The sequence below is a fragment of the Monodon monoceros genome, unplaced genomic scaffold (genome assembly GCF_005190385.1).
Source record: "Monodon monoceros isolate NGI ecotype Baffin Bay Population unplaced genomic scaffold, NGI_Narwhal_1 Super_Scaffold_12, whole genome shotgun sequence".
NCBI lineage: Eukaryota > Metazoa > Chordata > Mammalia > Artiodactyla > Monodontidae > Monodon > Monodon monoceros.
The window spans coordinates 8192871-8218710 of NW_021703768.1; positions in this window are offsets into that span (position 1 = coordinate 8192871).

A 25840-nucleotide genomic window follows, 5' to 3' on the forward strand; every position below is an offset into this window, starting at 1 on the left:
ATGTGATGGAAAACTTTATCTGAGAAAAAGAAACCCAGTGAACTCCAAATTGGATAAACTTAAAGAGATTCACACCAAGACACATTGTGTTAAAACTATTGAAAACCTAAACAGAATCTCAAAAGCAGCAAAACAGAAGCACCTTATTGCATGCAAGCAACCCTCAATAAACTAAACGGCTGGTATCTCATCAGAATCCATGGTGATCAGAAAGCAGTGGAATGACTTACTCAACATGCTGAAAGTCTGTCAGCCAATATTTCTATATAAAACAAACAACACCGTCCCCTTCATAACTGAACATTCCCAGGCAAACAAAAACGAGGAGAATTAGTTACTAAGAGTAATGTCCTACCAATAATACTAAAGGGAGTCATTCAGGCCCCTGACCTGTCTCCCTAAGTCCCCGACTCCTGGGCATAGCCATTCCAGTAAGAGTTTATTCCCACAGGTGGTTTGTCTTTTCAGGGGTGGCCGAGGAGCGCTGAGAAGCTGGAGCGGGTCTGTGGGTTGCACCTTCCCAGGTGGAGGTGGAGCCAAGAAGAAGGAGGAGCTTTGACTGACGGCCCCCAAGTCCTGGGCTCTCAAGATATGGCTCAACGTCCCTTAGTGGCGATGGCCTTGTGCAACTACAGGGACTGCCTTTTCTAGGCCCCAGGGTCCCTGAGATATTTTGTTCATATAGAGCCTATGAAGCTCTTAAAAAGTGACTAGGGAGATCAGCTTGGTGCTTTGTGACCACCTAGAGGGGTGGGATAGAGAGGTTGGGAGGGAGACACAAGAGGGAGGAGATATGGGGATATATGTACACGTGTCGCTGATCCACTTTGTTATACAGCAGAAACTAACACACCATTGTAAAGCAATTATACTCCAATAAAGATGTTAAAAAAAAAAGTAAGTGATTAAATTCTGAAAAATAAAAAAACAAATAGCAAATAAAGGCACGCTCTCTCTCTCTCTCTCTCTCTCTCTCTCTTCCCACCTCCCCTTCTCTCCCCCCAACACCCTCTCTCACCTTCTTACCTCCTGCTTCACTGATTTCAATTCTCTCATTCTGGTCTGCCACCATGACATGTAAAATGTCAAAGTCCTTTATTCAGTGAGAGGAAGGTACAATTTAGATCCAAGATGATTATCTCAGAATCTGCTTTGTGTGTGTGTGTGTTGCTCACTGTAGCTGTGAAAATTCCTTTATGTTTTTTCTTTCTCATAATAACTATGCTTTCATTCTCCACAGTATGAATTAACTGACAGGACCTCCTGCTGCTTATTATCTTCAGTTATTAGGTGGAGGTTTAGTTACTAAGACACCTGATATCTCATCTCTCTCCAGGCCTCATTATATGTATGTGCAGCTCTCCAGGAAGATTTAGAACATAATCACACCATCTTTATTTAAAATAGACGATTCTGTTAAAAAATACCTAAATGTTTATCATAAATAAGCCATCAGTTTTCTCTAGTGTCTTCTAAACTTACTTTTATGATAGACACAGATATTTTCTTAGCTATTTTTCCAGCAAGAGAATTGTAAGAGGCTTGAAGATGATGGCTGGAACTCAATGTCCAATTCATGAAAATGTACAGAGAAGGAGAAAAGGCTCCAGCGATTAAATCCCCCATGAATCCTATGAACAGAGGCAGTAATGTTATCCACAGCCTTATCTTCATCCCAGGTGCCTGCTGTTACCAACACATTTGTCACTCCTCCATGATACAGCACTTCTTCTGCCACCATATTTTTAATTGAAGAAAATTTGTACTCTGAATGGCGATTGCTCATAGGAAGCCATGAACTGTCAATCACTACTTTGAAATTGTTTGCATTTCTTCTAACCTTGTGCTTGTCCATGGTTAGCTTACTTTCTATGTTTGGGTTTTGTCATTGAGTGTTTCTTTTTTAATGTTTTCTTTGGTCTTTCAAATTTGATTCCCTAAGACAGAAAACAGGGAAATCTGCACATACACAACTTAGAGCAGCAGGCTAGTTTAGTGCAGTGGCTGAATGGGTGGACTCCGTGTATACTGACTAGTTTCAAGATATGACTCTGGCACTTCCAAGCTGTGCAACCTTGGGAAATTACTTAACCTCTCTGTGACTGCCAGTTAATTTTATGCATCAACTTGGCTAGGCTTTGGTGCCAAGTTTTTCGGTCAAACATCAGTCTAGATGTTGTTGTGAAGGTGATTTTTAGACATGATTGACATTTAAATCTCTAGACTTTGAGTAATTCAGATTACTCTCCATAATGTGGGTGGGCCTCATCCTCATCCAATCAGTTGAAGTCCTTAAGAACAAAGACTGAGGTTTCTTGAAGAAAAGGGAATTCTACCTCAAGAACGCAACACAGGAGCCCTACCTGAGTTTCCCACCGACTGTCCTGCAGAATTTGGATTCAATACTGCAACATCAAATCTTCCCTGAATTTCCAGCTTGCCAGCCTGCCCTACAGATTTCAGACCTGCTTGAGTCCACAAGCATATGACCCAATATCTTAAAATCCTTCCCTCTCTCTGTAGTTCCCTCACCTAAAACCCTGTCATTACCTCACAGAAGAAGTGTAATGATATGCTGCCCTTATTTTAAATTTTTTCTTTGTTTACGCATGAAAACAAACATTTATGGGAACTAGGGATATAGAAATTCAGGATCTAATGAAATAAGAATGAACACAACTCTATGTGTGAAACATTGAAATAGACCATGATTATGGATTATAATTAAGGCTATTATGGTAGAAGAAATATTATCTCCCGTTCCTCTCGCACATCCTGTGGGTAAGTTGGGCTTGATAACTGAGCTTATGGACACAGAAGTCATTGGTGCAAATGTCTTTGAAGAAAAAAGTACAAAGAATCACATGGAGGTGAATTTTACAAGAGTGGGAATGGTGCAGAAAGACCTTTAAAAGGGACTAGGCACCAACTGTGCATGAATTGTGTGGTACATAACGTTCCATAAGAACATTTATGCTTCTGGTCAAGGTGAGACAAACTATAGATCTTAATCCTCAAGGCAGGAAGTTTGTACTTGATCCAACCTCTTCCTTAGTGTCTAGAGTTTATCAATTGAACTTGTATGGAAATACAAAACAGGAATTTGTGATTGGTTCATTTCCTTGGTCAACATGAAGATCATATAAAGAAGTTCCAATAATTTTTCTTTGGACTCTTTGTCATTATTGTCTTATCCTACTCTTTCATTAAACCACACACAAAGCTTTACTGAGTCTCCCACCTTCTACCCTCCACCCCCTTGTTAGACCTTGAGCCAAGCACTGAAAGCACAGCAGCTGAGATATGATTTTGTTTCCTTGACTCATTGAAACCCAAATTTTGTTGAATTGGCAGAACTTTCTAAGATGGCCTTCTTCACTTACATGCTTAGATTTTAGTGGCTTTGCTGTTGCAGAGAGAATTCATTTGTAATTTCTCCAGAATTCATCATTCTGCACTTCCAAGTTTATATTTCTTTCTATCCTCTTGCGATTGATCCTAATGAAAGACATGTTTTTTTCCATGATAATTATACAATGGCCCTCAGTCATAAGGACTGATTCCCCAGGTGGAATGGGGTATTTTTTTAATAAGTAGGAGTTTGCCCATCTTCTATGGAAAGTTCGAACTTTGCATTGGTAGAAGCTTATATTGCATGACTTCCAAGAAACCTTTACCAACGGACCCAGGTCTACCCTCCTAGGAGTCAACACCTTTCCAAGCTTCAGGTGGAGTTGGAGTGGGGACAAGGGGTCCTTTACTAGGTTGCCCAGTGCTGGGAAGACTTGCTTAGATAGCGCTTATATCCAGACCTTTTTTCGGTCTGTGTGTTATAAGTAATTTGTTGTGTTGAAAGGAACAAAACCTGGGCATCAGATGGACCTTACTTTGAGTTTTAGCTTCACCAATTACCATTTGTATAATCCTTAGAAAATTACTTATATATGGTAATCCTCAGTTCCTTCAATGTAAAGTAGAATTGAAAATATCTACCTTGAATTACTTCAGTGATTAAATTATGGAGCAATAACTCTAACGTCCATGCCGTGACCCAAGCTTGCGTATATGTAAGGAATAGAAATGATCCACATGGTGAATGGATTTCAGAAACTTCATATATGTGTCTGAATCTCAGTGGAGAGATCGGGGCCAAAATATAAAAATGGAGCCTTCAGCATATAGGTGAGAACAGAAGACATAGATTGAGAGGAGATGAGAAATGAATGTGAAACCCTGAAGGGCCCCCAAATGAAAAGAACCGGCAGGAAAAGTAGAAACCAGGTGTAATGGCTAAGATCAAATCAAGGAAAAGATTGCCAAGTGTAGCCAAAAATTTAAAACTAAAATACACTTTAAGTTCTACTCAAAAAAAAAACTTTCACAACACAAATGAAGGAAAATATACAAGAAAAAAAAATCATATTAAGTGTTTTGCTTTTGCCACTATAACAACAGTATTAGGTGAGCAAGCTCACATCATTGCTTTGACCCTTCAGGGAAGAACATAAGACGGTCCATCAAAGCTATGATGAATTGGATTAAAGGATGAGATAATGTAGAAATTTCACAATTCCACTGTCTCTCCATTTTGCTTGTTTTATTATAATAGTCTAATGCAGTAAAATGTAAGCAATATGTATGACTTTTATAAAAACATGACACGAATAAAATAGCAGAACAAACTCTTAAAAGTTTCATTATTTTAATGTGTATTTTGGCAAAAATCAAGACTATTTTCTGTGGGTGTGAAAATAATAGCAGTAATTACTGCAGGAGTGGTAACTCACATTAAAGTTGTGAATATCAAAGTGTGGTAAAATAGTATCTTTAAAAAGTGATTGATACAAGTCAACAACCTTATTAAAGAATGACATTTATTTGAAGATACTTCAGTGATATTAGTAACAACATGGCAATATGTTCCAAAATTTACTGTTTCTGTCAAATTCCACTGGCTATTTTGAGGCTAAGTATGAACACAAATATTATAAATTTTCTCAAAGAAACTCAGTACACAATTTCCTGTCAAATAAAACATTTTGTGGAATTCTTACTGATATTTTCAAAGAGTGAATATGATCAATGGGGCAAATTCAAGATTTCTTTTACCATGTTTAAATCTGAGATTAAATCGTGATGAAATTGAAACATGAAGTTTTCACTGAGGAATAAGGGCATAAAAATATAGAATATTTTGAAACTTGGACTGCCTGTTAAAAACATAAAGCACTGAGCATCTAATATTTAAAAAATAATTTTGTTAAATATTTTGTTAAATTAGGGAGTCTAAAACTCTCTAATGGTGGTGATAATCTGTTTTAATGTAATCTTGATAGCTGTTGTGAACGTAATTTTGTACAAATATGTTTAAAATGTATTTTAAACATATTTTGATAATTTTTAGTAAGGTTGAAAATTTGTATATTCTACAGCCCAGTAATTACATTAGTAGATAAACTTTAGCTCCTTTTACCAGAAGTTAAGAATATTCAAGAGGCTGTTCATAAGAGCAAACAATTCAGATGGCAACGGGATGATGGATTCACACCTTGGAATATTAAACAGTCCTGAAAAGGAATTTACCACAGCTACAAGCTGTAGCATGAATTAAATTTTGTGACAACATTGAAAAAAGAAAAAAAAAAATACATGAAGACTAGATTTAGTAAATTAGCCTTGGAATAAAATTAAGCAAAGTGGTAACAAAGAAAAATGATATTCTTTTAGGCATATACATATATATGGCTAGATAATACACAGGTTCTGAAGTTTGCTCTTGGAAGAGGTGAAGTGCCTTTGGTGTTCAAATTGTATCCCCTCATTTCTTGGTACAACTTTGGCTGTAGCCATATCTGTGTGAACTCAGCCCCCTGTCATGTAGGGGGACAATAACAGAGGCTTTCTGTATGCTTCTCAGTAGTTCCTTGCGTAATCAAGTCCCTGTGACCTAGAGCAGTGACTTTGAAAATCCACCCACTAAGATTGTCAACTTTGGTGGGTTGGCATGGGTTAGGAGTGAAAGGCGAAGAATAGTCTTGTAAAGGAATAACCATTTAGATATTATAAGAACAAGAAAATAGCTCTGCAAACAATTGCTACCAAAAACAGCTTACAAAATATTTAAAATAAACCCCAGCAAGGAATGTTAAAATCCTTTTGTTAAAAAATATTAAACTATATTGAACAGAGTTCCCTGTGCTATATACAGTAGGCCCATGTTGGTTATCCATTTTAAATATAGCAGTGTACACATGTCAATACCAATATTATGTAACAACCTAACTGGGAAAAGAATTTGAAAAAGAATAGATACATGCATATGTATAACTGAATCACTTTGCTGTACACCTGAAACTAACACAACATTGTTAATCAACTATACTCCAATATAAAATAAAAAGTTAAAAAAAGAAACAAAAAATATTAAACTATATAAAACCTATCTGCGCCCTGAATGCATGGAGAGATATACAGTCTTCCCATTTAGGCAGACTCAAGAGTGAAAAGAAAGCAATCTGGCCATAATTATAATATAAAATCAGCAAATTTTGATAAAAATTTCCCAGGAGCTCTTTTATTTATCTTGATAATTTTTTTTTTTTTTTTTTTTTTTTGCGGTATGTGGGCCTCTCACTGTTGTGGCCTCTCCCGTTGCAGAGCACAGGCTCCAGATGCACAGGCCCAGGAGCCATGGCTCACGGGCCCAGTAGCTCTGCGGCATGTGGGATCTTCCCAAACTGGGGCACGAACCCGTGTCCCCTGCATCAGTAAGCAGACTCTCAACCACGGTGCCACCAGGGAAGCCCTATTTTTTTATTTTAGTTTATCTAAGGTGTTTTACAATGTTGTGTTAGTTTTTGCTGTACAGCAAAGTGAATCAGTTATCTACATACATATATCCACTCTTTTTTAGGTTCTTTTACAATACAGGTCATTACACAGTATTGAGTAGAGTTCCCTGTGCTATACAGTTGATAACTTAATTTTAAATTCATTTAGAAAAAAATCCCCAACAATGATCAAAGACATGTAAAACAATAAAGGGACTTGCCTTACCAAGTAACAAGGTACATTATAAATCCAGACTAATTAAAACATGATATTGATATATAAATATGAAATTCAGTCATTGAAACACAATGAGATAATAAAAATAGCATAATAATGAGATAATACATATATATGAAAGCAATTAATCATAAAGATAATATTTCAAATCAGTGATGAATAAAGGAATACCAAAAGTAAATTCCACAAGAAACCAAGTAATAAATGTAAAAGAAAGCAAAGATATAAATGTATTATAAGAAAATAAAAGGAATTACTTTTTAATTTTGAGGTAAAAATAATTTTGTAAGCAAATAAAAAATGAGAGTTTTTCCCTTTATTTCAATAACGATAAGAAAACAAAGGTAAATTTGACATCATGAAAATATGCTTGAATAAGACAAAGTCACTATAAATTTAAATATGAACTAAAGACAAGAAATATTTGCAGCATGTATAAGGAAAAATGATTAATATTTAGAGTATATTTAAAAATCTATAAGTATTCAAAAAACATGAAAATCCAATAGACCAGGGGACCATGAGTGGAGAAAGAGAATTCAGAAAGGAGGAAACCTCAAGGATCCACAAATAGGCACAGGGTCCAATTCTATGCCTCAGAGCGAGAGATGTGAAAATAATATCAAGATTTCTTTTTCTGTAAGATTTGCAAGATCAAAAAATGTAAGAATGGCACCATCTAATTTTGTTGACAATGTAGGGAAACAAGCATTGTCATTCACTGTGATGGATTGGTCCAGCCTACAAAGGACAACTTGAGTCTTTATAGACGTGATCAATGTGCTTCACTTTTAATTCATTATTTTCACTTCTCTGTATCAAATCTTAAAACATACTTGCATGGGAAAAAACCAAGATAGTAACAAAGTTTTCACTGCACCTTTGTACTTAATATTAAAATATGGGGGGAAAACATTTTGACAGTCATCTCCAGGGGAATAGTTATACATCCACCTCATGAAGAAGTACAGGGCAGTCTCCACATTAGTCAACCTCTCTCAAATTCCATATTCCTCAGATGTAGCTATGCTAAAGTGTAGTGTCTGTCTTCCTTGAACTTTAAATATAACATTCCAGAGTTTTATTTGGAAATTATATATACATATATGTGTATGCATATATACAAATTTGTATATGTATGCATATAAACCTTTAATATGTAAATGTATATATAAATAATAAATAAATTTGCTTCATATATGTTTTTTAAACACAAAGCACTTTTCTAGCTATATTGTTTTGTAATTTGTATTTTTTTAGTTATTAAGGTTGTGGAAATATTCCTATAAAACCCATACGATTTTTCCTTATTTGTATCAACCTTGGTTTAAAAACTCTTAATTGACTATAAAGCACAGGAGAATGATGTGTGTGTGAACATGTGTGTATGCATGTATGTGTACTTGTGTCTGTGCATATTAATTTTTAATTGTTAAACCAAACTTGAATTCCTGGATAAACCCAAATTGATCATGTGCATTTACTTTTTTCCTTTGTTTATTTCATTTTTCACTTTTTAAAAACTGAAACATAGTTTATTTACAATATTATATTAGTTTCAGGTGTACAACATAGTGATTCAATATTTTTATAGATTATACTCCATTGAAAGTTATTACAAAATAATGGCTATATTTCTTTGTACTGTATTATATATCCTTGCTGCTTATTTATTTTATTTATTTTTTAAAAAATTTTATGGGAGTATAGTTGATTTACAACGCTGTGTTAGTTTCAGGTGTACAGCAAAGTGAATCAGTTATATATATTTCCATTCTTTTACAGATTCTTTTCCCATATAGGTTATTACAGAATATTGAGTAGAGTTCCCTGTGCTATACAGTAGGTCCTTATTAGTTATCTATTTTATATATATAGTACTGTGTATATGTCAGTCTCAATCTCCTAATTTATCACTTCCCCCTCCGTTTCCCCTTTGGTAACCATAAATTTGATTTCAAGATCTGTGGGTCTGTTTCTGTTTTGTGTTTTTGTTTTTCATTTTAACTTGCTGACTTTGTTAACAATCTGTGCAGAATTTTCATATTCACATTCAAGAAAGAGATTGTCCTGTGTCTTTCTTTTCTAGCACTGTCCTTCCGAGTATTAGCAGCAGTATTTTAAAAGTCATGTTTTTGTATTTTCTGTGTGATCTAACAGAGGCTTATGCTTATTTACTATTCGATATGCTTATTGGCTCATACTGCTTATTTGCGACATAATACAGTTATTATACTTTTCATTATACTCTAATAATAATAATACTGGTGTTCGCGCTGGAACTCTTATTTTGTGGATATATTGTAATTTATTCAGCTTTAACCCTGAGCACAAAATCTTTGTTCTTGTGAGTCCATTCATTCTGTGTGGCTTTAATGAGCTTTGTGTTAATGGGCCTCATGGTAAAAACATCATGCACTGCTTTGAACAGTGAGGGGCAAAGGTGGAAAATAATTAGTATCTATTTTAGGCCTCAAGGTCTTTCAGTGACAATAGGAAGAGGAGAGGGCAAAACAGAGTAATGAGGAAAGAACTTTGCCCAGCAGGACACTGACGTAATTAATTTACCCCAAGTTAATCTGAAAAGAGTGGAAAATGGACTCAAGATGCTTATACTCACATGCATGTATTTTTTAATTACTAAGCTTTTTTATTGGAAATTTTGCTTTGTCCCAGTAAATAACAAATTTATTTACTTTAATGAAGATACTCTATAAACCTGAAGCAAAAAAAAGGAACACTATCATTTATTCATTTTAATGCATCCATTCTTTTTTTAACCAAATGATAAACATTGACAATAAAGGCATACAATATGAAATAAAATGGAAGGGAAATACTTCTAAACAAATATTGTTCCAGCAATAATAAAGTCATTTTCTTCATGCTTTATCAAGATGACTCATATGTGATTTTTAGTTATGCTTATTCTTTAATTAGTATTTTTGTGATGTTTTCAATTAGGACCATGAAGCAGATTCAAGGTCCTGTGTGCATTTCAAATAGCCCTGAGTGATCAGGAAAAATATGGAAAGTTCTTTACTAGTTCCAAAGAAGAGAAAAAATAATTTAAACAATATATGAGCATTACAAAGAGATTCACTCTTGGGTTTGTAGATTTTTCTAAGAAACAACTTTCTGAAGAGATTACAACCCAAGACAATATCAAAGTGAAGCAATTAAGTAATTTATCATGATGTCTCAATGAAAGAGTCTTTCCAAAATCAAAGACTTCTAATGGTCTCTTTTCATCTCAGTTCCTGACCTGGAAACTTCACGGAGCCCCTTCTTGCATGAGGACCTCTTTATTAAGAATATGTGCACAACATGTGCTGTAAGTAATGTCACAACGTACAGCAAACTAGTCCATGATCCACTGCATGGTTGTATGATGAGCAACTGTGATGGTGAATAAAGCAATGAGAGACTCACAATCACAGAGACTCACTTTCTCAACGGTGTCCATTTAGAAAGCCCCGTGACCTTTCTAGTATCATTTCCTCAATTGTAAAATAGACATTATTAGTCTCACTTTATCGGATTTTTAGTAAAAAGGATCTTTTCTTGGAAAACTTTCCTCACTATGGTAGTATTAATTTTAATTAGGTTGCATCAAATATTTCCTAAATTCCCATCTCAAGATACTGCAACTGATACTTTGGAGTGATGCTGTCAATCATTTCTCATGAAGTACTAGGTATTGGATCTTACTCTGGGCATAAATCTCGGGATAAACAGATTTATCTGTGGGTTTATCTGTAGCCTGTGGACTCCTGTGGGTGGGTGTACATTTGGAAGGGAGTGAAGTGCACTGAGCTTAAACCAGGAAAATGGTGTGTTTCCTTTCAACTACTGAGATAATTGTAGATTCACATGCTATCTTAGTTTGGGCTGCTGTAACAAACTATCACAGGTGACTTAAACAATAAACTCCTTTTTCTCATATTTCTGGAGCCTGATATGTCTTATACCAAGGTGTCAGCAGATTCAGTGTCTGGTTAGGGCTCTCTTCCTTGTTCATAGATGGCCATTTTCACATGGTGACCTCTCAATGGCAGATTGAGAAAGAGAGGGAGACAGAGAGAGAGAGAGATTGATTGGCTGAGACCACTAGCACTTGTTTCATGATAAATAAATTTGGTTATTTGGTTAGTCTTCTAAATTTGGTTTAAATTTGGTTAGTCTTCTCAGCTCCTAGGCTGTGATAACTACCATCAAACTTTTTTGTCATTTGATTCTCAGCTTTTGTAAAGGCTACTCTATGCATAGCATCAATTTTGGACCAGGATATGACCATCTGCCTTCCTAAATGCCCCTAAATGACATCTGAGCTTCTGATAACCTTCACCGCTCCTGATCTCATACCCTGCTGAGAAGCACCTGTTTCTACACTACGTTCAATGCCCAGTGCCCACTGGGGTGACACAGGAATGATTTTTGTGTCAGTTCCTCCAGACCTCCACAGACCATGCTGGGAGCTGCCTTCAGATGGTTATTATTCTCGGCTTCAGCCATGGCCCCATTAAAGGCAGAATTTTAGAGATGAAAATTCCTGGATCTCATTATCCGTCCCTACTTCAGACATGAACTCTGAAATTTGAAGGCTCTTCACGTGGCTTCTGCACCTTCTGTATCTCCTACCTGAATGAAGGCTGCACGAATTATGGCCCTGAGATGCACAACTATCTTTCAGTTAATTGAGTTCATTTGCTAGTTTGCAAAAAAACACAATTAAGAAATTGTGTATGTTATATATTTTGCAGGTCAACTTTGAAATGATATGTGTTTGATCTGCTCTAAATAAAATGAGAAAAACAGTCCATGCTGAACTATTCATAGGCAGAGGTGATGAACATATGTTTCTAGTTTGAGCTAGGAGAAAAGCAAAAATATACAATTTTAGCAAAAGCTTAGTTCTTGACAACCACTCACAATATATTTCAGCTAAGAAATGAGCATATGTTTCAAAGTATAAAGAAACTAGCTGGCTTGATATGGAAATGAAGCTCCTAGGCTCAGAGTTTCATGACTGCTGTAGTCTTGTTCTTTTCTGAGGTTGAGTCTTCAATATTTTCTGCAGATTCCCCCATCAGCAAAAGGAGGCTGCTGATCCATGCAGGTGAGTACTGTTGGGATGGCATGGGTGCCATCACTATTTTATATCACACTTTAGGTGGGATGAGTTTCACAAGGAGATTATTAGGTATCTTCAGAGCTGCCACATCTGGATGTGATCAGGTAGCTTGATTTACTTCAGGGAAGTGTGAAGTGTGATGGGAGAGGGTGTTGATTGCCATCTGAATGGCAAGGAAATATGGGCTCAAAGTGGAGAAGGAGTTTGGCCACTATGATGCTTGGCTTCTTTTTCAGCCAGAATTGCTTTATTCCAGTCAAACTATGGGCAATTTATTTTATTTTTGGCACATCTGTTGTTTTTAAATTCCTAACCCTAGGTATACAATACTGGCTTTGCATTGTAATTTATAGATAAAACATTGCTTTTAAGCTATCTCTAATGACTGAGTCGGACTCTGAGATGTACAAGGTCCTTAGATGACCCCTGCACACATTACAGTTGCAGAGTGGCAGGAGGCACAGTAACAGTCCCAGCTATTTTCCACTTGTCTCTTAAAGGGAAGCTGAGCCAGGAGCAGAGGACTGGAGTTGAGGCCATGCACAGACCCCTCTGCAGAGGGGGTGGCAGAGATCCAAACATCATACCCACTTTGACCTCAGCTAGCCTCTTGCTTGGTGACCCATCCCTTTGGTGTTGCCTCACGTACTGATTATGTATCACCAGCTTCCCTGGAGTCATAATTCATTAAGATGCCAGCACTTTCTTTCCAAATAGCATTCTTCAAATGCTGCTTCTCATCCCAGCAGTAATGGCCAGGTATGTTCCTTATGTCTCTCCTACACCCTCACCCTTCTCAGACCACTGGGATTTTTATGAAGCTGTATCTTCCTCTGTAGTTGCAAGGAGACCCTTGTCTGAGGCTTGTCTTCTTCCCTGCACCACTCACTGGAATGTGACCACAGGTTCTCTGCTCCCAGAACCTGGTTCTTAAAGAAGGCTCTGTAGTATCTTCTCTTGGGAGGCTGGAGGCTAGAGGAAATATCCTCCAAATTCATTTAGATCTAACTCTTATCTTTTCCAAAATTATTTCTCTCTAAACCTTCAATTCCATTCAGGCAGAAACCCTGTTCTGTCTGCCTGGATCCTCTCTAAGACCCTTCCATCCCCTCTTGGATATATACTAACTTTAACTGATTTCACTCCTGAGCTGGAGGTGAATGGCCATCTCTGTCTCTCACCTGCACTGAGGTGGTCATAAATGAAAAGAAACAAAGGTGTGGGCTATTTTCTCGAATTTACTTTCTCCTATGAAGACTAAAGCAGCTGATATGAGGGGTCCTGCCATCTACAAGATGAACTTTGCCAGCCCTGTTATCTAGACCCCGCTTGAAAGAGATAAGCACATTTTGGGTTTTAAAGAAGTGGCTCTAGATGCAGGATGAGTAGAGGTCAGGAGAAAGATAAAGACAAGACCGAAGGGCTGGTGGCTTTCACCAAGGACTGGGTCCAGATCTGCCCCCGGGTGCCACATCAGTGGACTGCCTGTGCTGTACACAGTGGGTTAGGCTAACCTCATTCCAATTGTCTACTATCTTACTTATTTGGGAAAAACCATTTTGAGCAGGGGAGTTACTTTACAACCCAAATGCTGTTTGGTTTCCCATTATTTCTGCAGTCCTTAAAGTGAGTAGTGGTCTACTATCAGACTTTGCAGACAGGCTTCGTTCCTGAGAGGGCACGGCACACCTGCTCATTGGAGGTACCGGTTTGTTTGCACAGGTGTGTAAGTGTCCAGCTCCTTTGGGGGGACTGGCCTGTACAGGATGGCTCCTCCTCATGGTTCATGAGGGTTGAGACCTCACTGGTGAGCAACACTAGCCTTCCACTTCCTCAGAATGGAGGCCTTGTCTTTACTTCTCTCTCCTCATCCCCTGCAAGGGAGCTAGAAAGGACTCACTTCCCCTTATGCCTTTGATTGAAAAATATCATGGTAGGATGTGTCAATCATTCTCTCAACCAATACTATGACTAACCTTTCCAAATAAGGTGTGGAATTCGAGCTATAGAGCATTCCATAAACACATTCCATAAACACAAAACAGCATAAAGTCTGACTCCTGGTGTTTAGTGACATGTGGGACTTTGTCTCACCCACAAGTAGAACTGGAGTAGTTTATGTTCTGGGATGGACCCCAGGCTGTGTGCTTGAGGACACGTCTCTGAAGAACCCACCCCCCGCACTGTACACACAACTGTGTACATCTTTTCTCGTATCTTCCCAGAGCCCTTTTCACTTCTCTTCCTACCTGTGCTATAAATCTCTTTTGTGTGGGTCAGCTGAATTATTTATCACAATTTGCTGAAAAAATGCCCATAAACCAGATTTGCTAGAATGACCTTCCCATCCATCAACTTGGCCCTACGGATCATCCCAGTTAAATGGTTGGACAAAGTTTCTTGGAAACTGACATTATCTTCAGAGTATGCTCCCTGAAAATGGAGCAAGAGAGAACTTCTACGGGAAACTGTTATTTAAAGGGAATTAGATGTGTACTTGTGTTTCTCAAGCCCATCCCCACAAATAAAAAGAGACTCGTGATCTGTCACTTGTCTCATGGACAAGAGACTGCTGCTCATAATGGTAAAATTAGGTGCTCAGATGCTTATGAGAGTGTAAAAAGTTTGTTAGTCCAGCTACTGCTGGAAAGAACCTGTACATTTGAAAATAACAAGAGTTGATAGCTAACCAGCATCCTTGGAGTACTTATTATCCCAGTGAAACCAATCATTGTATAATTGAGCCACAAAGATCTTTCAGGCCACTGAAAAGGTGTCACCTCTTACTACACAGCAAGAACAAAGCTTGTAGGAAAATACTTTTGTTTGGAAAAATTACTGGAGATTCTGGAAGCAAAAATGAACTTCCACTTCACATGTTGTATTTCAAACGTATATACCTTGAAATGTAAGTTACCTTTATATAAGAATATATACCTTGCTCTTTAGTTATCTAGAGGATAAAAGGGACTTTTATTATCTACTTCTATAATTCTTTATTGAAGGTAGGTGAAGTTCAGAAATTTTGATTAACAAAATTATTGTGGTGTCTTTGTGGATCAGTTTAGGTAAGTAAATCCGTGGGCTGGCTCATGTTTTTCCTTTAGTCATGTGTCTTGATTTCAGTTATTTTGTAGGGTGTGGTTTTAAGGCTGCACGATATATTAATATTTTTATTTGGTTGTAGGATTATTGTCTCAAAGTTTCATCCTTAAATTACCTTCATCTCAGAATGATTCCTTTCTCACTTGTTAGAATAACAGTATTAATAGATAGTCTTAATAGCATGAGAGTCTTAATAGAATTTGATACTTGAGAAGTGAAAATATACTTCAATGCAATCCATCTGAGCTTTAAGTTTATATGAGATTATAATAGCAGGCCTTGTGAAGGGAGTAAAAAGATAAGGGAAAAATTATTACATCCATTGGCAGTAGTAAATCAGTTAATTTAGTAATTTATTCAATAAAATGTTTGGGTTTCAATTATGTCTTTGCTCCTGTGTTTGCTGGGTATAAAAATTCAGAGGCTACAATCTGTGCCCTGCCAAAGCTCTTAGTCCAGTACAGAGTTACCCAAACTCAACACTATCGATATTTTGGTCCAGATGATTCTCTGTTGCAGTGGAGAGCGTTGTGTGCAATGCAGCATGTTTAGCAGCATCCCTGGCCTCCACCCACTAGATGTCAGTAGAATTCCCAACCCCAGTTAAGACAACCAAACATGTCTTCAGAGTTTGTCAAATGTCCCCTGGGAGGCACAATCATGGGTGACTGCCCTAGTTGGACAGAGAGTTTGTTAAGGTCAATGAGAGGTGATAAGTGCTAGGAGAGCACAGGGTGCCTAAAGAAAGCTGTGAACTGACCTCACATCAGGGCTGAGGCAGAGTGTCCTTAATGGCTTGTTTTGATGACAGTTCATTCAGTAGAAGTAAGCTAAAATTTTTAACTTAATCTGGTAGAAACTGAGATATTGTGCTGGCCAAAAAGTTCATTTGGGTTTTTCCATACAATGTTACGGAAAAACCCAAACGAACTTTTTGGACAACCCAGTACCTCTAAAGCCTTATTCTTCCTGAAGTGATAAGATGAACATTTTTGTTATCAGCCAATTTCTCTGTTCTGAGACTTGAAACTTGTTTATGACTTTAAGATGGGGAAGATTTTCCTAAATATTGTCTGTCCTAAGCTTTTTCACAAGTGTTTTGCTTCTTACATTCATACAATATATTCCCACAATTTTAGACTGAGGCATTGATCCAATTTTATTTCCTTCATGTGGTGAGCAAGTTTTTCAGCCTGGTGGTCCTGATTGGTGGTGCTAGGCTCTAAACAACTGTGGTTTGCACTCTATACTTCTTCTATTCTTCCTTATTAGTGCATTTATCTGTATCTTCCTAAGAGCCAGTCTTTGGCTTTGTAATATTACCTCCTATCTAGTAGAATAAGTCCTCTCTTTTCCTTTTTCAGAATTGGTTCATAAATCTAGGAAGACTTGTATTGCCATAAATTTGAAAACCATCCAGCCTCCCCAAAATCGTTTAGGTTTCTATCAGTCACATTAATATTTTTTTGTTTTATTTGGGAAGGATGGATATCTTAACAATGTTTGTCCATACACCTTTAATCTATACTTTATTTCACTAAATAACTTACTTTCTAAAGAGCCAATATGCCTAGGGTAATTCCTGGCTATGTGATAATCTAATGTTTATGCAAACAGTATACCTTACTAAATTTTCTAATAACATTTTCTGCATTGCCTTAGGTTTATGTTTTGACCCTTATAGCTACTTTGTACTCACACTTTATCAGTCTTCTGTTGATTCTTCTGATTTTTGTATGTATCATATTTAAATATACCCTGCAGATAACAATATTTGACTTTTTTCTCCTAATTCTTATGCTCCTTATTTTTCTTTTCTTGAATAAAAGTATCTAAATGAAAATCTTTATAGTTTCAGCTACATTATAATTGGAGAAAAAAACAGAAACAAGAGGCAAGCGATTATCCAGAAATTTATACTTCTTATATAAATTGACATATGACTATTATCTAAAATATTGTAGTAACTCTTAAAATCAATATGGATAAAGAAACATAATCCGGTAAATTAATTATCAATAAATCTGAAAAGGCAACTCATAGTTTAAAAAATCTGAATACCCAATAAGTTTGAGCATCTCTCCATATGCTTATTAATAAATGAGAGGATAGTACATTTAAAATTGAAATATTATTCTGTCTCCCAATTGTTAAAGTTTAAACAGTTACAAAACTCATTGCCAAGGAAATATGTAAACAAAATTTTAGTGAGAGCCTGAACTAATGCAGCAAATTTGAAACAAAATTCAAGCATTTAAATAAACCAGGGTATATGTTTAACTTAAAACACAGTGGTTCCACTACCAAGGAATATACTCGAAGGGAGTTCTGAGTGAATAATTTATTGTGCATAGTGGAATGAAAAGGAGATGTTAAAATTATCTGATCTACAGCAGGCATAAACCATGATCGCCCCAGGCAAACCTGGAATATCTGGTCACCCTCCCCATGCAACACTCATGTAAGTTCAAAGACATCTAAAGAATGCTAATTTCATCATTGTAATATTGAAAAAATGGAAAAGTCTAGATCTATCAATAAAATGGACAAATAAATCCTGGCATATAAATATCTTGAAATACCATAAGATAGCCCAAAGTAGTACATGTCTACATATCAATATAGATTTACCTGAAAAGCAAATTGGAGATGAAAAAATGTAATCTCTTATATATGGAATTATATGTTTCTATAAAACATATACATCAAAAACACTATTTGCTCATTATTTATTTGTATATACATAGTATCTTAGTCTGTTTGGGTTGCCATAACAAAATACCATATACTGGGTGGCTTAAACAACAGAAATTTTCTCGCAGTTCTGGAGGCTGGAAGTCTGGGTGGCCAGCATGGTCAGGTAATAGTGAGAGCTCCCTTCCTGGCTTGTAGATTGCTCTTCCCTGCTAATGCTCACATGGCCTTTCCTCAGTGTGTGTGAGATCGATCTCTCTCTTCCTCTTCTTATAAGGCCACAAATCCTATTGGATTAGGATCCTACCATTATGACCTAATTTAACCTTATTTACCTCATAAAAGCCAACAGCTACATTGGGAGTTAGGGCTTCGTCATATGAACTTGGATGAAAGGAACAAAATTTAGTCCATAGAATATAGTAAATCAATAGATTTTTATTCATTTATTATAAGTATCTTTTATGAAGTTTTTATGTAGACATTGGTTTATATGAACACTAGTGTTTCACACATATAAGTATATAGTACATACTATAAGTACTTATAAGTATATAAGTACTTATAAGTATACATATAAGTATATAGTACATGGGAAATAGATTAGGATTCAACATATTCAAGCTGCTCTCCATGTGGAAAGGGTAATAAAATAAAGATGCAGAGGAAAGGGTCAAAAAATAAGGCTGTCCATGGACTGATGGATGACAATGTATCCTATACTGGGAAATATAATTGATGGTATAAATTCAATTCTATACCAGTGAGGATAAGCAGATTACAATATATGAATTTAAAACTCCAACAGTGTGTAGAATGAAAAGTCCTTTGGTAACATATCTTGGAAAACTCCCAAGTCTAATTCAAGGTTTTGCTTATTTTGACCAGAGATGGCGGTTAGCAATTATCACTTCATCCATTGTACCCTGCATGGATTCCAAAGAAAATAAAGCAAAAATTCAGTGCAATGTTTTTTTTTAATCTAGTCTTCTGTGAAAAATAAATAACATGGTATCACAGTAAAAAGAATAAAAATCTAACAGTGTGAAATGTAATCAAGTGCATGAAAGTGTGGAGGGGAGTAAAAATGAAGGGTAAAATGAAACTATTATGAACCAGCAAAGTTGAATCCATGAGAACTTACAATTGTACTCTAAGTAAAAATAAGGTCATATTTTAATAGATGTTAAGTGGTAGAAATAATACCAGTTGAAGGGTAGCACACATGCACAATTTTGCCCCATTTAGATGAGGGCAAATCCATTCATATTTGTGATATTTGTAGCAATTAATAACTTGAAGGTAAGATATAAATAAAATGAAGAACTCTAATTTAGATGTGGTGTACTTAATGTGATTCACTTATGATAGAATAACATTTTCACTTACAAGATTAGCACAGGCACATGCTTTCTTTAATCCAGGACAATTCTCATCAGCATCTCATATAACCTCCATGTTGTCACGCCCCATGCTCACTTCCCTGTTCTCATCTTACTCATTTTTGACACAACAGATATTTCTCTAAATAACCTTTTTTTCCCTACTTCCTTATCTGTTTCTTTCCAATCTCACTTGCTGGGTTGTTGTGGGGTTTTTTCCCCTCTTCAAACCTGCCTGGGGCTGCTGTTCTCTCTTCTCTCTTCCCTTCATCTCTATGTTCTCTCCGTAAGTGGTTTAATCCATCGTATGCTGCTGACTCACAAATCTGTATCTATAGTCCTGCCTTTCTCTGGATCCCTGGTCTTTTACAAACAACTGCACACTTGATATCTCTCCTAGGATGTCAGATATGTATATCACATCTAACATACCCCATATATAACTCTTGACATCTCCCAACTTAGTTCTATGATTTCCTCATGTTAAGAAACAGCACTAGAATTCACTGAGTTGCTGAAATCCCAAACTTGAGTCATCTTCCTGACCCACTCACTTCTAATCTGTCAGCGTGTCCTGGTGAGGAGGTCCTGAACTACGCATCTTTCTGCATTCTCACTGCTCTCTCTCTAGTCCATCATCTCAAACCCAGACGCTTGATGGGGAATGGTCCCTGCTTCCAATCTTGCCTTCCCTGTAGTGTCCCTTCCATGTACTAGGTAAAATGACCTTTCAAAAATGTTAATCAGATCATCATCCAGTTTAAATCTGATCTTACTAAGGATGAACTACCAACTCCTTACCTGGGCGATTCTGGATCTATATCAGCTGGCCACCGTCTGACGTTCTGACCGTCATTCACTGGGCTTCCCGCTGATGTCATGTCCCAGGCACACAGGCATTCTTCATACACTGCAGTGCACCGCTGTGTGGCATTTATGGCTCTAGCTCCCTCTGCCTGGGATTCTCTTCCCTTGGAGCTATACCTGGCTGATGCTGGCATGTCATTCAGTTTGCAGGCCAAATGCTTCCCCTGAAGAGAATTCTTCCCACATAATCCAATCTAAGCAGGACCCTCACAGCCTTATCTTGCTATCTTGCTATCACGTTGCCTGGATGTATTTTTTTCATATTATGTTTTCCTTTTTTATTGTAATTATAATTATCGTCTTTACTTCTTGAAGTCCTTTGGAGTCTCCTTTATCCACTAGAACTAAATTTCATGGAGACAAAGATTGTCTCTTCCGTTCATTAATATATATTAATATGTTCCTGCTGTGTAGAAGGGACCCTGGCACATGGGGAACAGAAGGGCTGATATATTTGAATGCTTGTTATGAACCAGACATGGTTCAAAGAGTGTTACCTTAAATCACTTATTGCTTTAAACAACCCTGTGCAGTAGATGTGATTAGGATTCTGTATTACAGAGGAGCTGTAGTAGACAAGGACAACGGGCTTCTTGGGGATGTATTGCTAACAACAAGCAGAGCTCGCATTTTAACCTAATACATCTATGTCCAGAGCCCATACTCTACATGGAACATTGTTACTGTGTCTAAGTGTAATGAACTAAGTTAAATGAAAGAACAAATAAAAATCTTTTATTCATGCTGTCATATATTATGTTAGTTCTTATTTTAAGACTGTTCAGATTATCTAGTACCCTCAATGTTAAATGTTGGAAATGCCCCAGCCACTGGAGGTGGGAACAGTAAATATTATATAAACAAAACTGAAACCATAAAATCCATTGATAAAGCACTATGTACGCTTATTTCCTCATGAATAACTGGAAACGTTGAGAGTAATGATTTATACCCACTACCCTGAACTTACAGGCTAAGATCCAAGAGGCCTGAGATCCCTCAGTGAATCCTAAATTATCCAATGTTTTAGGAACGTTGTCCTGAGCATAGATTTTTCTTACATGTAATTATTCTGTCTTTGTGGCATAGTCTTCCATGCCCCTCTTCAGTTTCAGTGGGTGACTGTACCTGGATGATGGTGAGCCAAGGTGCAGCTTACTCCCATCCCCTTCAGAAAATCAACCCAACACCCAAAGTGTGAGATATGTTTATTCTTATCATTGTCCCCAGTATCCCACCTGCCATTGCTACTAATAGTCATTAATGAACAATACCAGTAGGTGGATCCATGAGTCTAAACCTGTACCTTTAATTCATGATTCATGCCTTGCATATTACAACGTATACCGTGTGGACCCCCTGTGCAGATTCAACTTCACTTTGTGACTTTGCTTTCATCTGTGCATAACCGCAAGGAAGTCAGACAAAATGGCATTCCTGCTAACTACTGAATTTCAGCAAAACTCCTATAGGGCTGCTTATTTTGGACAAAACTTCTGTTCATTTTAGCTGTCAGTTAATAACATACAACATCATGGCAACATACTCTAGGTTTATAGAACTGAGGCATAAGACTTCACCTTTAGCTACTGAAGTAGCAATTTTCATCTTAAAGAATACTGAAGTGTGAAAGCTATTGAAGAAAGCTTTCATATGATTGTATAAAAAAAGGATTCTAATAGGCATAAATCTATCTCTACAGACCCGTTTGCTTTTACTGAGCCTGGCCTTATTTCAGTATGTATTATTATTCCTTAAGACAGGCTTTATGCTTCCTTCTCTATGTTGAGCTATTTATGAAGGATGTCTCTGAATTGAGATAAGGTTAACGAGAAAAAAATATCACCTACAGCATCTGAACCAGGGAAGGGACATAACCTCATGTCAATTTTTTTTTAAGTATGGTCAAGGAAAAAGACCTTCTGGAGAGGAGAAGGTAATGCAACATGGCTTTTTCCCTAACCACAGCCCTATTTGTGTCACAGAGCTGTACTGTGAACTGATTCAGTCCCAGCAGTGCTCACTAACACTAAGACTTGGAAATAATCAAAATGAAGTTTCATGATTAACTTCTTCCTCTTCTGACTGGGGGAAAATGAGTGAAAATGAGTGAGTTAGGAAAGCAGACAAGAAGACTGCTCTCCTCTGTCTGAGTTGAGACTCCATAGCTCCATGGTGAATTGAGAAATGATTTGAAAAATTAGGGTATTACCCTTGGGGAACACACACACACTCACAAACACAACACAGTATATGGTAATGGCCCTGATCTAGAATATTTAACATACTCAAAGGAAAAAACCACAGCCAAGTGATCTAGGTAAAGAGGAGACCACCAAGGTGGGGTTCTCTCCTCTCCAGCACCCAAGTCATTCCCACAGGCTACATGCAAGGGCACTGCAATTCTGGAGAGAAAATAAACTGCTACCCCATAGGATGGGAAGAGAGTCATATAGCTAGCATATTACCTCGAGAGGACCAATAGGATGCCTGCCCAGATTTGATCATCATGAACAGGATAGAATGTTGAATATGCAAACATAGAGCAAGGAGAAATATACATCAAAGGGGACAGGAGAAAACAGAAACAATTAGGACAAAACTTAACTCAGGATGGAGGAAAATGCTATTATTTCCTGATATGAAACTCAATAAAAAAAATTCATATGAGAAGCTTAGATATAAGACAATAGGAAAATGAAATGCCGAGGGAGATTTCCAATGAGGAAAATAACGTTATGATTTAAAACACCATGATTATAGGTCAAAATAATAGATTAGATCAAGGAACAGAATAGTATTATAAATATTTAATCACTAACATAGAGGAAAGATTGAGATCATGATAGAACATATATGAAAACAACAAATTAAGAAAATGTGGATGAATATGGAAGACATACAGTAATTTTTATTCCTAAATTATACATTTCAGCATATGAAACAGATATACTTAAATATATATTAAAATTTTCTCCAGAAATTAAAATATACTGAATCAAGTCAATTGATAACATCATACTTCATGGTACTTGGATACAAAATGCTAAATACTAGTACATATTTGAGTTAAGTGATTAAATCTCAAGGAAAAAATCCTTGAGGCATCCAGGGAGAAAATTAGGCAGGTCATATTATCAAGATTTGAATATTGGTCTAGGCAACATCCATGAAGTTCTGGGTGTGTGTGACTTAAGGACACTCTACATAACAAAGTCTGAGATAGCTCAGGAAACATTACTCTAGAAGCCCTCAGAAAAACTAAACTGACTTAACAATGAAATTCTTCCAGTTAGAGATAAATCAAAATAAGTATCTCAGAGACTGAGAAACCATGAAAAGTTGAGTAATAAATTCATTTAGATATGGCACTAAAATATGTTCACATGATATTTTAAAAGCTATAGAAATAAAATTAGCATTAATACTAAATTTGTGTAACATTTACAAAGCTAGAGAAATTATAGCTGTGGAATGTGAATATTCTATAGTGACCAAAGATCACTTCAATACTTGATTACGTTAGGACTTCCCTGGTGGTCCAGTGGTTAAGACTCCAGACTTCCAAGGCAGGGGACACAGGTTGGATCCCTGGTCGGGGAAGTTCTGCATGCCATGGGGTGTGGCCAAAAATAATAAGTAAATAAATAAATGGCATAAAAAATAATTGATTACATTAAACAAAGAAAATGTATATTCTAGGTTTGGGAAATATAAATAAATGTTTATACTCATTTTTTAATTTCTAAAAATAAAAATGTAGAATTATTTTGGTGATGAGTAGGTAACTTCGTAAGTTTTAAGAAAATGAGGTTAATATATAGAATTTCTTACAACAGAAAAAAAGAGAATGGATGGAATGGCTAATGACGATTTCATAGAAATTGGAAATCACAAGTATCTCTAAATTACGGTAATAAGTGGCCTTAAATATAGTCTTTTCTCTTTCCCACACAGATATTAACGATATCTCTCTATGCAGAATATGGAGGTGAAAGCTAAGTTTTATCAGCTTTGCAACCAGCCAGTTCAATTTGCCTGATTGTTTTGCAAGTGAGCCTTGTATCCTGTGTCATTCCATGACTTTGGCTGACTTCTTTTGTGTTCCTTGTCAGGGTTGTTCCAATGCTTTGGGGGATATGAAAATAACATACAAGGCCCTGATTTTCCCCAAATGACTCCATCCTGTAGCCAACTGTTGCCATTAATTAGGTCACCCATGGGCTGGTGACTGAAAGAAAGGACAATATTTCCAAAAGCCCGTAGTAAACTAATACTTCTCATATATCACTCATATATTTACCTAAATTCATTATTTCATTGACAGTGATCCATCTGTGATCCTGTTGAAATACTGAACTTGATTTAAAATCTTGGTACCTCAACAGGATTAGCTCAACACCAAATTAACGGGCCAGTAATAGAATTGGCAACAATTAAGAGCAAGCATCTTGCTCCAAAGCCATCAGCACCCAGTCCTGTGAATGGGAGGCTGATGTTTTTCAGTACTGCTGCTCTATTCTGTAAGCTTTAAATGGCTTAGCTTAATTTTATTGGATCTATTTATGTTTAAATATTTTACAAAACAATGTCATTAATTTGCTTTCTGTTATTAAACACACACACACACACACACACACACACACACAAACAAGTGGTTTGTTTATCCTTCTGAAATCCACTCTGGAAAATGAATTCAGAGATAGAGACTTGAGGAGTTTTACTTCCTACCAATAAGAACTTTCACACAAAGTTGCCTATTTTAAAATATTATTGGAAGTGCTCAGTAGAAATAGACATGTTATTTTGGGTAACTTTATTAGGCAAAACTCTCAGGCAGCTTTATTTTCTAGTCTTCCTATCTTATTTCCAGCTCCCTCTAGAGATCCCGTACTCACATTCTAAGCCAAGGTTGGGATCACTTCTTGGCCTTAGCTCCAGACACTATCCCACACCAAACCAGTCACCTGAAAATGTATTCCCACTATTCTTCATGAGCTAAGGTAAACATTAAAGTCTAAAGATTCTCTTCCTCCCAAAACCTTTTCTTTTCATTCCAACCCCAATCATCTCCCCCTTTTGTGAATTTCTGGATCATTTACAGTTACCCCAGTGAAACCTAGTTCCAGGTCATGTGCTAGGTTTCACATTTTACTGTTTCTAGTGGGCCATCTATGTCTTGTCTCTAAGCGGCTAGACCATGTCTGGAAGAGGCAGGGCCCATGCTCCTTGGGTACCTGCAGACCTGAACACAAAGCTGAGACCCTATGTGTACTAGACTGTCTTCACCGTACAGTGTCACAGCCAGGAGGATTCTAGCTAAAAGCTTCCTGGCCTGAGACTCTAACAAGGCTCTCATCAAAATTTATAAAATAAAATAATGTCAGAACCCAGATAAAGCATCCAAACATATACACTTGTTTTAGATAGCATGTGATTGGCTCCAGCCTTTGTTCACAAATCTGCATCCCAAAATAATTACCCAAAAGTTCTGAATAAAGAAAGTATTCTCATTTGAGAAATGTTTTATTACATTTCAAGGCAGGTGCATTATGTCTTCTTTTAAAATCCAGTATTCAGCAAGAGTGCA